We start from the raw sequence: 14,364 nt of genomic DNA, 5'->3' as shown, positions 1-14,364 counted from the left end.
TCCAGCCTCACAAAGAGGGGATCTACATGGCACAAAATTTGTGCATTAAGCACCTGATCGCCATCCATGAGGTCTTGGCCCCCACAACTGACAGGCCCTGTCCTCTCAAGATAGAGGGTGATCAGGTTCTTAATGCACAAATATCTGTGCAATCATATGGCACCTGATCTTTTCGAGATCTTGCAATCTGTTTCTGTGGGCCCCGTGAATGCTGTGATGTGATTGGCTAGTGTCACACAGCCAGGCATTTGGGCGCTCTTCGGATCCCAACTCCACCTGACCACCCTCCATCTTTTCCATGGAGGCATGGTTATGTGTTCGGGGCAAACAGTTATAAAGTGTTCAGCCCTTTTAAGAAGGGGGTACCCTTTTGTGTTATTAGGGCCAGCCACGAGTCCGGTTTAGGGGTGGCAAAACCTGACACGACCCGCCAACCCGACCCGCTAACCCGCCTCTTAGGAGGGTTCGGGTTGGGCTTAAGCCAACCCGTTTAATAAACGGGTCGACCCGCGTAACCCGTTTATTAAACAGGTCGGGTTCGGGTTGGGGGTATGCCAACCCGGCTGACCCGTTTAATAAACGGGTTAGGCGGGTGGGTCAACCCGCCAACCCGTCTGCCAACCCGCCAACCCGACCGTCAACCCGCCAACCCAACCCACAACCCATCGACCCGCCAACCTGAGAATCCGTTTACCCGACCCAACCCATTTATTAAATGGGTTGGCGGGTCGTGTCGGGTTACCCGTTTATTAAACGGGTCGGGTTCGTGTTTGCCACAGCCAACCCGTTTAATAAACGGGTCGGGTTCGGGTTGAGGTATGCTGACCCACCAACCCGTCGGATCGACCAGCCAACCCGACACGATTGCCACCCCTAGTCCGGTTTCACTTATCCCCATCTTTATACCCTCTTAAATCGTACGATGCAAGCTGTTTTAATCAAATTTGACTCTATAGATGGATTCAAAAAGGTCAATTTAATAAGATTAATCTGGATCTTATTTTTTAGCAAAGAAATATATATATTTTTTAAATTACAAATTTTAGTGTTTTGTTAGCCGTTGATTTTTTTTAATTTCCAAAAATCCTGCACACAAGACGGATTTAGGAGATTTTAATGTTGATTTTCACTAAATGAATAATGTAGATCAGATCTGTGGAGTCCGATCTGATCAAAACAACTTGCTTAAGCAACGAAATCCCGAGGGGTATGAAGATAGGGATGAGCGGAACTGATTTGGGTCTGCCACTATGTGGGTCTCCTTAGTTGGGCCGGAACACTGGATCTGCTCTGCTTTTTCATGCAGCCTGCCAGCTGTGGGACCCAACAGTGAACGGTGGGTGTTTATAAGTGCGGCCGCACATTTGAAATGTGTAACGTGATTGCACCTGATATTTTTTCCCTCATTAACAGCATGGTGCTGTTTATTAGAGGGTATCACAATCACCTATGGCTAGGCACCATTAGGTCCTTTCTTAGTACAATGTAATCAGCTCCCTCGAAGCAAATGGATCCATTCTTTTTCTCTATGTATAGGCAGGCCGGGTCATTAATCAGGATTAACGAGCTCCAATATACGCATGTATCTCAAACCTCTTCCTAAGAATGGCTGGATTAAATTAAGGCAGCTAACATCACTGAAATGTGATCTTTACAGTCTATTTATCACCTCTCTTAACAATGTTTGAGAAGGATACCAAGGCATGTTTCCAATGTGAGCTAATAATGTGCAAGTCATGCTGTCAAAGTTTATTTTCTTCAATTCAACTTACATGATAAATGAACAAGACTTTTATGTAATCACCATCCCTTCCTGAGTGATATCTCATCACTTAGAATTTTCTATGTAATTCTTTTCATACTGAGAGTTAATTCATAATTTTATTTTTCTTTAAAAAAAAAGAGAGAAATGAACAAGACTCGTGTCTTATTAATTAGAACAAATGAAAGAAACAATAGAGCTGCTGCTTTTGGACATTCAGTGCAGCTAAGCTCCATATAAATGCACTAACTTTTTGTTCTACGTTGATCCTTTTAGCGTGAAGGAGCTGAAGCAGTTAGAGAATAAAATAGAACGGGGCATAACCAGGATCAGGTCAAAAAAGGTATCGTTTGTTTACCTACAAATCCTGGTAAGCTGAAGTGTGGTGACTCCCTTGGGGCAAGGGGTAATAAGCTCAAAGAGTTTTACGCTTTCAGGACAATTATCATAAGTACGTCAGGCACAGCCAGAGTGGCTAGGTCTCTGATCTTGGGAATGATTTTTCCATGACAAATAAATAAATAACTACAAATCTGCGTTCTGAAGGAGGCCCAATAAGTGAGTAGGTGTATGAAATCTTGGACGTTGAGATGCATTATAAAAGCTTTTCTTAAATTTTCTAGCCAGTAACCCCAAATCCACTTTGCTTGAAAAAAGAAATGGAGCACTTTTTAATCGCCAATAAAAGCCATATAAATTAGTCATGATAGGGTGCTCCCAGAGTGCCTACGCTCACCTTGTAAAAACCATGGGTATGGTTCACATGTTGATCGGACCTCATAACAAATATATTTAGCACGGTTTGATTGATAGGAATCATTCTTTGGATTGTGTTTTTTGGACGAAAAATAAATATATGATTTTTTTCAAGGGATGAAATTTTTATACATTGGTCCCTATTGATCGCTGAAGAACTTAAAAACCTAAGCAGATCAGGTCATGCTGAACATGAGCGTTTTTGGTCATGGGTGGCCGTCTGTTTGCATTTTGGATGAATGCCACATGGTTTTGTTGACTTTTGAGCTTTTTAAAATGCAAATCGGATGGCCACGATGTCAGCATGAGCAAAAACACTCATGTTCAGCATGACCTGATCTGCGTGGATGCCATAATAATAAGAAACAAAGTTTGTTTTTTACTAAAGAAAATGATGGAGATCAAAAAGCATGTTGTTGGACATATGGATCAGGTCTAACCCATTGGGTGACCCGGTTTGACATTAAAAGAAGGCAGTGGGCTAATAGGCATGATAGTGGAAGGCAGTTAATGTCATTAGAGAATGTGAATGTCCACATTCACTGTATCCCCTTTTCCTACTCCACTATATAAAGAGGAGGTTGGGCAATATATGATGAGGGACATTGCCATTCAGCCTCAGCCTAGCCTACATTTAGCACTGTAGGTTAAGGGTCTTCCTGCTCACCGTCGACCTAAGGCCTGGGCTCATCGTGGGCATCGATCGGTTGAGGAGAATGCTGAATACCCTGCATGCGCTCTATGACAAATATAGGTATGCTTTCTGTGTTTGTTTTACAGAAATCGCCAATATTGAGTTACGGGCCCACCACGCTTCCGCTGTGCGTGCGAGCGCATAAGGCCTTCTCGCATTTTGCTGCCACTGTCGCCCTGGGACGACTTAAGTAGCAGGTTGACAATGATAGTCATTGTGAGGTGACTATTATTCCTGTTGCCATAAGGCGACAGAGCTTCCGAAAAAATGTCATCGTGGGGCGATAGCCTTCACCGGTGACAAAGCCATTCTAGTCGATGACCGCCCGTCTCCATGGGGCGACGTTGGTTACCGGACGACAGCTACTATCACTATGGGGCGACGACCATTCTCGGCAGTCATTGGCTCAGGCGACCCTTTATAATAATAATAATATGCAGAGGGTCAAAGGTTTTAACCTGCGTTGTTGGGTAGCAGGGTAGTCTGTCGGTGCAGGGATAGCCGGGGGAGGGGGTTTTGCCGGACCGCTGAATAGCCGACGGAGTGCAGCAAACTTCTTACCTATTGTGTTGGTTGCTGGAAAAAGCAGGGTTGAAAAAACCCCTTTTCACCAAAACCCTTCAACCATCGGGCTGGGGATTTTGGCCGATGGTTTTTTGCCGGGGAGGTGAAGGGGCAGTGGCGGCCTAGTCGGCGTCGTCGGCTGCCCGACGGCATCGCCAATTTACTAGTTGTTCCAGCAGTAGATCCATAAAAAAAAATAGTAACCCTTACCTGTCGTCGGGGGTGAGTTCGTCGTTGGGTCACCGAGTCACTAGTGTCCTCGCCGGTGACATTCTCTGAATTAGAGGCCAGAGGGGATTTGATGTCGCTGGAGACAGATGGGCACCGTGTTGGCCGTTATGAAGGTTGTCGTAATGGACACCATCAATGGCGGGTCATTCGGTCGGTCGTCGGTCGATGACATCGCGAAGCTTTTTCTTCGCTGGCGTTGTTTGTCGTCACCAACAGCCTCACCTGCGTCGGTTGCTCGTCTTCTCCCCATCTTCAGAGCGGCGACTTTCAGTTTCTGTTTTCAAAGAAACTGAAAGCCAGATTTTTTTAAAGGGCAACCCTAACGGGTCTGCCATTTCAGGTCGGTACGGACCCAGATCCATTCGAGATCCGGGTCTGGGTCTGATCTGCTTGGTCAGAACCAAAGGGTCAGGCCCGGGACTATTTCGAGTCGGGTCTATTTCAGGTCAGGTCTAATCCGGGTCTATTTCGGGCCGGGTCCAACCTGGGTCCATTTTGGATTGGGTCAGACCCGGGTAAAGTTTGCACCGGGTCAAACCCTGGTCCATTTTGAATTGGGTCAGACCCAGGTTCATTTCAGACTGAGTTAGACCCAGGTCCAGTTCAGATCGGGTTAGACCGGGTCCTATTTGGACCGGATTGGATCCATATTACTACAGGATCCAGGCACCCGGATCAAGTACTGATTCAGCCCTTTCTGGGACCGATTCAGAGTCATTTTTTATCGGTTTCTTTCAATTTTTCACCTGTTCTGAGATTCTAAGATCCTATTTTCATAAGTATATGAAGATACATGGATTTTTGCATACGGTTATAGGGTTTTATGAACTTTTGTTCATATTTGGTACCAGTTTATAAGGTTCAAAATCGGCTCAGACCCTTAGATGACTGGTTGGGGGTCATTTCAGACCGGTTCAGGGTGTTTTCAGACTGGTTCCTACTTGAGGACCCCAACTTTTACCCATATGAGCTTGCTTTTGTTATTTTTCATGCTTTATAAGTGTGTTTATTCTAAATACTGCATGACTTATGCATGTTAATTCATATGTTTTGTGTTGGTTAAGTTGTGCATGATGGTTTCAAGCATGAATTATGACTAAATTCATTATAGTTAGTTTATGTATATTAGTTGAAGCATGAACTTGTATTATGTCATGAATATACATGCATTAAAATGTGTACATGGGCATGCTTCATAATACGAATAGGTTTTCGGTAAAAGATCTTGATTGATCGATTCATATAATCACCAAAGTGATCTGAGTCGTGTTGATTAAGAATTTTTTGGACTGTATTAAGATTCATTATTATGATTATGTGTAAGTTTATGAAACATTGATTCTACCCAAAGGTAAGTCGTTGTGTTCCAAATTTACACAGGGTGTTATAGTATATGTGTTTTTCAGCCCATGAAGCATCTTCGTACTAAAAGGTACAGTACTGAATTGCCTCTGAATACACAATCTGCTAGTTTCATCAACTGAAGTCAATTCCTTGAGAATTGAAGAGACGAAGCAACTGTGAGTATTGTCATTTCCACTAAAGTGGAACGATAATGACTCAACTATACTTGTCTTAGAAAAGGTAAAAATAAAGGGTCTCGCTTTTACCTTTTCAATACGAGTCTCATCTAAACAATAATAGTAATGTCTTTTCATTTTCGTTTTCGTTCCTTATTGTATCAGGTTCATTCCTTATCGATGGTTTTAGTAATATCCCCCTTTTAGACGGATCCAACTTTTCGGATTGGAAATAAATCATGTTATTCACTTTGGGCTATATGAATTTAGATCTGACCCTTAGAATTAACGAATCTTTTGCTCTTACAGAGTAGAGTACAGTCGATCAAAAGGTTGCCGCTGAGAAGTGGGAGCGCCCGAATAGACTTAACCTATTGATTTTGCAATCTTGGGTGGCTAAGAATATTTGATGTGTCATTCCTCACTGCAGAACAATGAAGGAATTTTTGGGAGCCATTGAGGCTCAATTCGTCACTTCTAATAAGGCAAGGGGCAATACGCTCATGTCCAAATTGGTGTCTATGAAATATGCTGGTGATAGTCACATCCGACAACACATTTTAGAAATGAGGAATATTGCAACTGAGTTGAATGACATGAAGTTCATCATCTCTGACTCCTTCTTGGTCCATCTGATCTTAACCTCATTACCTACTGAGTATGGACCCTTCAAAATCTCCTACAACACGTATAATGATGAGTGGTCTTTTAATGACATCTTGGCCAAGTGTATTGAAGAAGATGAGAGATTGAAAGGTGAAAGGGTGCTAAGTGCACATATGGCCTATCATAAAAATAAACAGAGGTTGAGGCTAAATAAAAGCTCCTTCAAGAGGAAGAATCAGAAGAAAGCCACTAGGGAGAGTTCAAACTCTCAGACGAAAGCTAAATCTCAGTAAGAAGGCTCTTCTATAAAGTGTTTCTTCTGCAAGAAGAATGAGCATAAAAAGGTGGACGGTTTGAAGCATAAGAAGTGACTTAAAAATAAAGATAATGAGTCATTTGTTTCTCATGAGTGCAATTTAATTCATGTTCCATTGCACAGTTGATGGATTGATTTTGGTGCCACGGTACACATTGCCAACTCTTTGCAGACATTTCTGAACAAGCGGGAACCAACAGAGCATGAAAGAAGCATCTTTTCTAGAAATAGGATGCGTTCACATGTCAAAAATATTGGGACCTGCAGAATTGTGTTGGAGTCAGGATTCATATTGAATTTGGTCGATACATTCTATATTTCATTCTATAATCAAAACTTGATTTTAATTTTAAAACTTGATAAGTTTGGCTTTGTATTTAAATTTGAAAATTCTGAACTTATTATTATGAAAAATTCAATGAATATAGGTTCTGCATATATGTGTGATGGTTTGTATCAATTAAGAACCAAATTCTAAATTCGAGAATCTCACTCTATTGATAGCACAATGATTGACAATAAACATGGCCTAAAGGATGATCAATCCTATCTACTTTGGCATCGAAGGTTAGGACATATCTCGAAAGAGAAAGTCCAAAGACTCGTGAAAGATGGAATCCATGGATCCTTTGTTTTTACGAATATAGAGTCATGTGTTGACTGCATAAAGGCTAAGTAGTCTAACACAGATAAGAAAGATGTCAAACGCAGCAGTGGAAAGTTAGAAATAGTGCATATGAATGTGTGTGGCCCTTTTCACCGTGTTATACGAGTGAAAAGTATTTTGTCACCTTTATAGATGATTACTCATGGTATATGTATCTCTACTTATTATTTGAAAAATCAAGTCTTTCAGGTTTTTAAAGACTTCAAGAAAGAAGTAGAGATACAAACTGATAAAGTTATTAAAGTTATCAGGTCTGATAGGAGTGACAAATATTATGGTTGTTTCACTGTGATAAAACAAAAAGAAGGTCCATTAGCGTGGTTTCTAAAAAAAAAATGCATTGTACCTCAGTATACCATGCCTGGTAGTGCTTAGCAGAATAGTGTAACTGAAAGGAGAAACCGTACGCTTAAAGAAATAGTTTGAGCGATGTTGAATCACTCAAACCTTCTTTTGACCTTATGGGGTGAAGCTCTTAGGACAGGAGTGCATATTTTGAATAAGGTTCCTACGAAAGTTGTTCAAAAGACTCCTTACAAGTTATGGACAGATAGAAAACCTTCTTTGTCATATATGCGTATATAGGAATATCTGGTAGAAGCTAAATTGTATAACCCACATATAAAAGCTTTTGATCCTTGGACAACTAGTGGTTTCTTCATTGGTTATCTAGAAAGGTCAAAAGGCTTTAGGCTTTATTGTTCATCTCATACACCACAGATAGTGGAAACAGATAAAGCAAGATTTCTTAAAAATGGTTCTCTTGGGATAAATGCGTCTCAAAATATTTATTTTGAAGAAATACAGGATTCAGGTTTCACACCTGCTAAGGATAAAGACCCAATTTTTTCTATCGTTGTCCTTTCGGGTAATGTAAGAGAAAGTCTGATCAATGAACATAAATCCCAACTAGATCCAGTTGTTGATGAGAATATACAATAACAACAGGATACAAAAGCTCATTTTGAACCACCTGTAGCACCTATATGGAGGTCTACCAGAATCAAGAAATCTGTTATCTATCCAAACTATGTGGTATATTTATAAGAGTCAAATGATTTTATAGACATTGATGAAGATCCCTTCATATTTGCAGAAGCCATTGAAAGTGAAAAATCAACACATTAGATCAATGCCATGAAAGAAGAGCTTGACTCTATGGCAAAGAACCAAGTATGGGATCTTATACCTTGACCTAATGGAGTTAGATTTGTTGGTTGTAAATGGGTTTATAAGACCAAAACAGACTCTAAAGGTCATGTGGAGAGGTATAAGGCTAGGCTTGTTGTAAAAGGCTTTACACATATAAAGGGCATTGATTATAATGCAACTTTTTCTCATGTCTCAACTAAGGAATCATTGAGGATAATCTTGGCCCTCGTAACTCATTTTGATTTAGAGCTACATCAGATGGATGTGAAAACTGTCTTCTTGAATGGGGATCTGGATGAAGAGGTATACATGCAATAACCTCCTGGTTTCAGTATAGATGACTTAAATAACTTAGTTTGCAAATTGAATAAGTCAATTTATGGACTTAAATAGGCCTTCCGTCAGTGGTATAAAAAGTTTAATCAAGTAATTATGAACTTTATATTCACTGAAAATATTATTGATCAGTGTATTTACATTAAGACTAGTGGGAGTAAGTTCATAATTTTGGTTTTATATGTTGACGATATTCTTCTTGCAACTATGAGTCTATTATATAAAATAAAAGATTTTATTTTATCTCATTTCGATATGAAGGATATGGGTGAGGCCACTTATGTCCTTGGAATCGAGATCTGTTGTAATAGAACTAAGGGTATCCTTGGTCTCTCTCAGAAATCCTATATCATTAGGGTTCTTAAAAGATATGGGATGGAGAATTGTTCTCCTAGTTCGGCACCTATAGTGAAAAAGGACAAGTTGAGCTTAAAGGATTGTTCTCAGGATGATATTGTGAAGGCTCAGATGAATGTTGTTTCATATGCTTCAGCAATTAGATGTTTACAATATGCGCAGACTTACACTCGACCTGATATAGCATTTGTTGTGAGAATGCTTGGTAGATATCAGTCAAATCCAAACATTGCGCACTGGAAGGTAGCAAAGAAGGTCATGTATTATTTACAAGGAACAAAATATTATATGTTGACCTAAAGGAAAGCTGGCCACCTAGATGTTGTTGGATACTCTGATACGAACTTAGGAGGGTGTCTTGATAGTAGAAAATCCACTACTTGATACATTTTTCTACTAGCGGGTGGTGTTGTCACATGGAGAAGTGGAAAACAGTCTACTACTCTTGCTCATATCATAGAGGCAGAATTTATTTCTCTATACGAGACTTCGTCACAGGCCATTTGGATAAGAAACTTTATTATAGGTCTTGGTATTGTGGACTCTATTGAGAGATCACTAAAGATCTTTTGTGATAATGAAGCAGTTGTGTCATTTTCAAATAACAACAAGAGCTCAACATCGTGTTGACACATGGAGTTAAAATATTTTATTGTTAAAAAAATGGCTGAGAATCATCTGGTATGTATTGATACAATTGGGATGAAAGAAATGACTGCAGATCTCCTTACTAAAGGGCTAGCACCGAGATTGTATTCCCAACATGTAAAGGGGATGGGTCTTTTTTATTACTTCTGATGTATGACAATACATTAAGTGATCACATTTGTGTATATGAATTTGATTCTCTATGATTTTGTATATTGTTGATTTTGCATAAAGGATCTCTCATATGGGTTAGAGAGAATAGCAGAATAAAAATATTAAAGGACCATTAGGATAGGTAAGAGACCAACCTATTCATAAAGATAATTTCAATATGCTTAAGCACTAAAGGTGAATTGTAGTGTAGTACATGGGAATATGATATTTCATAAAGGAGTGTTTATCTTCATGACTCATTTATTCATCTTTGTGATAAAGGATAACATGTGAACACACATGAATAATTAAATCGAGATAATGGTATAAACATCGATTTAGTGCACTTTTAGTGTCAATGGGTAAAGTGAAATAATGTTGGACATATAGATCGGGTTCAACCCATTGAGTGACCCAGTTTGATATTAAAAAAAAGTAGTGGGCTAATGGGCATGATAGTGGAGGGCAGTTAATGCCATTAGAGAGGAGGTTACGTGAATGTGGATATTCACATTCAGTGTATCTCCTCTCCCTGCTCTACTATATAAAGAAGAGGTTGGGCAACGTATGATGAGGGGCATTGTCATTCAGCCTCCACCTAGCTTATATTTAGCACAGTAAATTAAGGGTCCTGCTCATCGTCGATCTAAGGCCTGAGCTCGTCGTGGGTGTCGATCAGGTATGCTTTATGTGTTTGTTTTACAGAAATCCTCAATCGTCAACATACGTAACTTCTTGTGGTTATAATGTGAATTTTGGGAGGCAAGGGAACACAATTGCCTTGTCTCTGGTGGACCTGTTGGAAACCTCACGTGAGAAGAGATTTATGTCTCAAAGATACGTGGATACGAGGACGCGTGATGCGGGTCCAACTCGCAAACTGGAAAACTTTTTTTGGAGGATAGAACGAATGTTGTCACTATGGGTGCCCATTCGTATCGTATCGGTAGAAAATTGATACGGAATGAGCTATTTTTAATATTATTTTAATAGTTTTAACTTGTGTCACTTTTTGAATGGAATATTTTTTTTATTATGGTTTAGCTGAATCATTGGCCAAACGATTTGATAGCTGATACTATTTTGACGACACTGGATAGAACATGAGAATACGGATTTTTTTTTTACTTTTTAGTCAATAAAAAAACTAATTTTTTAATATTTTAATATTAAAAACGTATTTTTATTGGAATAATATTAAAATATTGTTCATACCTGTCAGTTCCTTGCATGTCCTGTCATGTCACTAGGGACACGCTCTAAAATGGTGTGTCCCTGTGACGTCAGAGTGAGATCAATTTGGTGATGATTTCATCATCAATCATGTAATGCAAGAAGTAAATGGCGGGTCCCTGTGACGTCAGAGTGAGATCAATTTGGTAATGATTACGTCATCAATCATAATTGCAAATAAACTAATGCAAGAAGTAATCTTTTGGGTTCAAGGAGGAAGGAGGTAGGTGCCATCATTTTTCACCAAACGAAGGATGGCCAGTAATTGGCCACCACTAGTTTGGAGCAAAACTAAGGCCTAGAAAGGACGGATCTCGGACTGGTCCCAGTTGGATCCATGTCGTGGGCTGGCTGCATTTTCTTCAAGGGGTTTGAGCACGACCAACCTACCTAGCTACCAGGTGGGTCCAGAGAGGCGATCAGGTGCGATGTGACTGCACATGATCTGCCCTCTTATTTTTTTGATTCAAATTGCTTCATAGTTGAAGGTGGTGTTTGCATGTTATGAATGGCTATATATAGGTGGTTATGTACCATGATACCATATGGTGGTATATACTTTCGTCTATCAAATGGTAAATTTAACCATACATGTGTTTAACATTATTTATTTATATGGTGGTATATACTTCAGTTTACATAGATGTAGCTATCAAATGGTAAATCTAACCATACATGTGTTTAACATTATTTATTTATTTATTATGTTAGAAGGTTTTGACATTTAATACACCATAAAATTTCAGTTTTGAGATGGTGAAAATCAATGGCTCATAATTCATGAAAATAAGAGTGGTTTAAAAATGGTATAAAGCATAGTATTTGAGTAAACCTTTTTTTTATGATAAAGCTGTAGTTGGGCAAAACCCTACTCGGTCATTGGTTTAAGATTCAGAATCAATTACATCTCATATCTTTCCAAATAGTACATTAATCCACAGTAGCTAATGTGGCTAACAGTCTAGCAATGACATTACATGATCCTACACACGACTCGAAAAAAAGTAACACATGAAAATAATAAATAGAATATGTAAAACATGATCCAACCGTCAGATTTTTCTTTTGTGGCTTAGATCTATCGACATCAAGTGTGTACACCATAAGCTATGGTAATATACAGTACCACCATAGAAGTGCCCTAGCTACCCTTGTGCGTAAGGAAACCCCTTAGTGTTAACTGTGTATCCACCATAGAATTTTCTTCCTTCTACTGCCGATGTGGTGACTTAAGCTTTGAAAATTTGAACTCAGATTGCAGAAACTGAGCGGGCACATCATTCGACCATTTTGCCCGGATCCGACTATGAAGCAATGCCGACGCTTGATTCGCGCAGCTTCTTTCCAGTGAATATGCTCCAGTAGTCGCACCACGACCAAACGGCCCTCCCAGTGTAGCACATATGCATGATTACGACACTCACTTTATTAAGGTAATTCCAGACAGTCACTGTTTATTATGGTAGTGTCAACTGCAGGATTGGGTTTGAGAGGATCCAATACACCATGACCATATTGGATCCAATCAGTGGCGTAGCTAGGATTCATGTGAGGGGGGGGGGGCAAACAGGGGTATAAAATAAAAAATGGCTGCAATATTAATAAAAATCTATTTCATATGGACAAATCAAACTATTTGCTGCAGTCAGGGCAGGGCAGGGTTGGGCTGAGCTAGGACTGGGCTAAGGGCTGGGTTGAGCTAGGACTGGGCTACAAAAATGGATAAAAATCTATTTCATATGAAATCAGGGCTGGGCTAGGACTGGGCTTTTAAAAAAATAATAATAATAACTCTTTCGGGAGACTACAGCCAGTCCTGCTCCCCCCCCCCCCCCCCCAGCTACGCCTCTCGATCCAATACCTGAGACGACCCAATAGGACTGGCTGGGACTTGACTAGTGGACCTGATAAGCTTTATGTCTTTTCTCAGGCAGGATCAAAAGTTTATTTGGGTCCAAACGTGGTCATTGGGTTCAGCACCCAAATATTTTCTGAAATACATGACTCGCTTTTTAAAAAATAGTTGTAATATAAACAAAAAATGTTGCATTTCTCGAAATGCCCTACAATTTTTTAAATCGTCCCATTGTCTAAATTCACAAATTTTTGGCTTTAAAATATCCTTTTTACCTTTTGCACAAACAAATTTTCTTCGGAGATGCAAACTTCCTCCCAAAAATGAGAATATGTAAATTTCTTCCTAAATATGAGAATATGCAAATTTCTTTCTAACAACAACAAAACAACAACTACGCCTTCATCCCAAAACAATTGGGGTCGGCGATATGAACCAAAAAAGGAAATCACTCTGGGTCTTCCACATGAATCCTTTTGCTCCAATTATTTTTATCCAATGTCATGTCCTCGGTGAGGTTCAAAGCATTCATATCCTTTCCTATCATCTTCATCCATGCCTTCCTAGGCTTAGCCCGACCTCTTTTAACTAATATATTTTCTCATTTCTCCATCCTTCTAACTGGAGCATCATTAGGCCTTCGCCGAATATGTGCCAACCACCGTAAACGATTCTCTCTCATCTTATTTTCAATGGGTGCAACGCCTACTTTCTTACGTATCTCCTTGTTCCAAATCTTATCTTTTATTGTATTTTCATACATCCATCTAATCATGCGCATCTCAGCTGCACTCATTTTTTTAATATGATTTCTCTTGGCAGCCCAACATTCCATACCATATAGTAAAGCGGGCCTAATAGTCATCTTATAAAACTTTTCCTTCAACCGCAATGGCATTCTATGATCGCACAACACTCCCGATGCACTTTTCATTTCATTCACCTAACCTTTATCCTATGATTTACATCTCCATCAATTTCTCCATACTTTTGAATGATAGATCCCAAATATTTGAAACAATCATCCACCGGTATTTTTTGCTCACCAAGCTTCACTATACTCCCATCACTACTTCGTTGCTTACTAAACCGACATTCCATATATTCCGTCTTACTCTTACTCAACTTAAAACCTCTTGATTTCAATGTCTGTCTCCATAATTCTAACTTAGCATTAACCCCTGCTCTAGACTCATCAATCAAAACAATATCATCAGCAAACAACATACAACATGGTACATTTTCTTGAATTGATCTCGTAAGCTCATCCATCACTATACCAAATAAGAAAGGGCTTAAAGCAGATCCTTGATGTAACCCAACCGTTATAGGAAAATTGGTTGTCACCCCTCCACAAGTACGGACATTGGTTACTACTTTTTCATACATATCTTTAATTATACTAATGTACTTGAGAGAAACATCTTTCTTCATCATTGTCCACCAGAGAACGTCCCTAGGTACTCTATCGTATGTCTTCTCCAAATCAATAAAAACCATATGCAAATCTTTGT

The sequence above is a fragment of the Nuphar pumila genome, chromosome 2 (assembly GCF_984573655.1).
Source record: "Nuphar pumila chromosome 2, dmNupPumi1.hap1.1, whole genome shotgun sequence".
In the NCBI taxonomy this organism is placed as follows: Eukaryota; Viridiplantae; Streptophyta; class Magnoliopsida; order Nymphaeales; family Nymphaeaceae; genus Nuphar; species Nuphar pumila.
Note: the sequence above shows the minus strand (reverse complement) of the source record.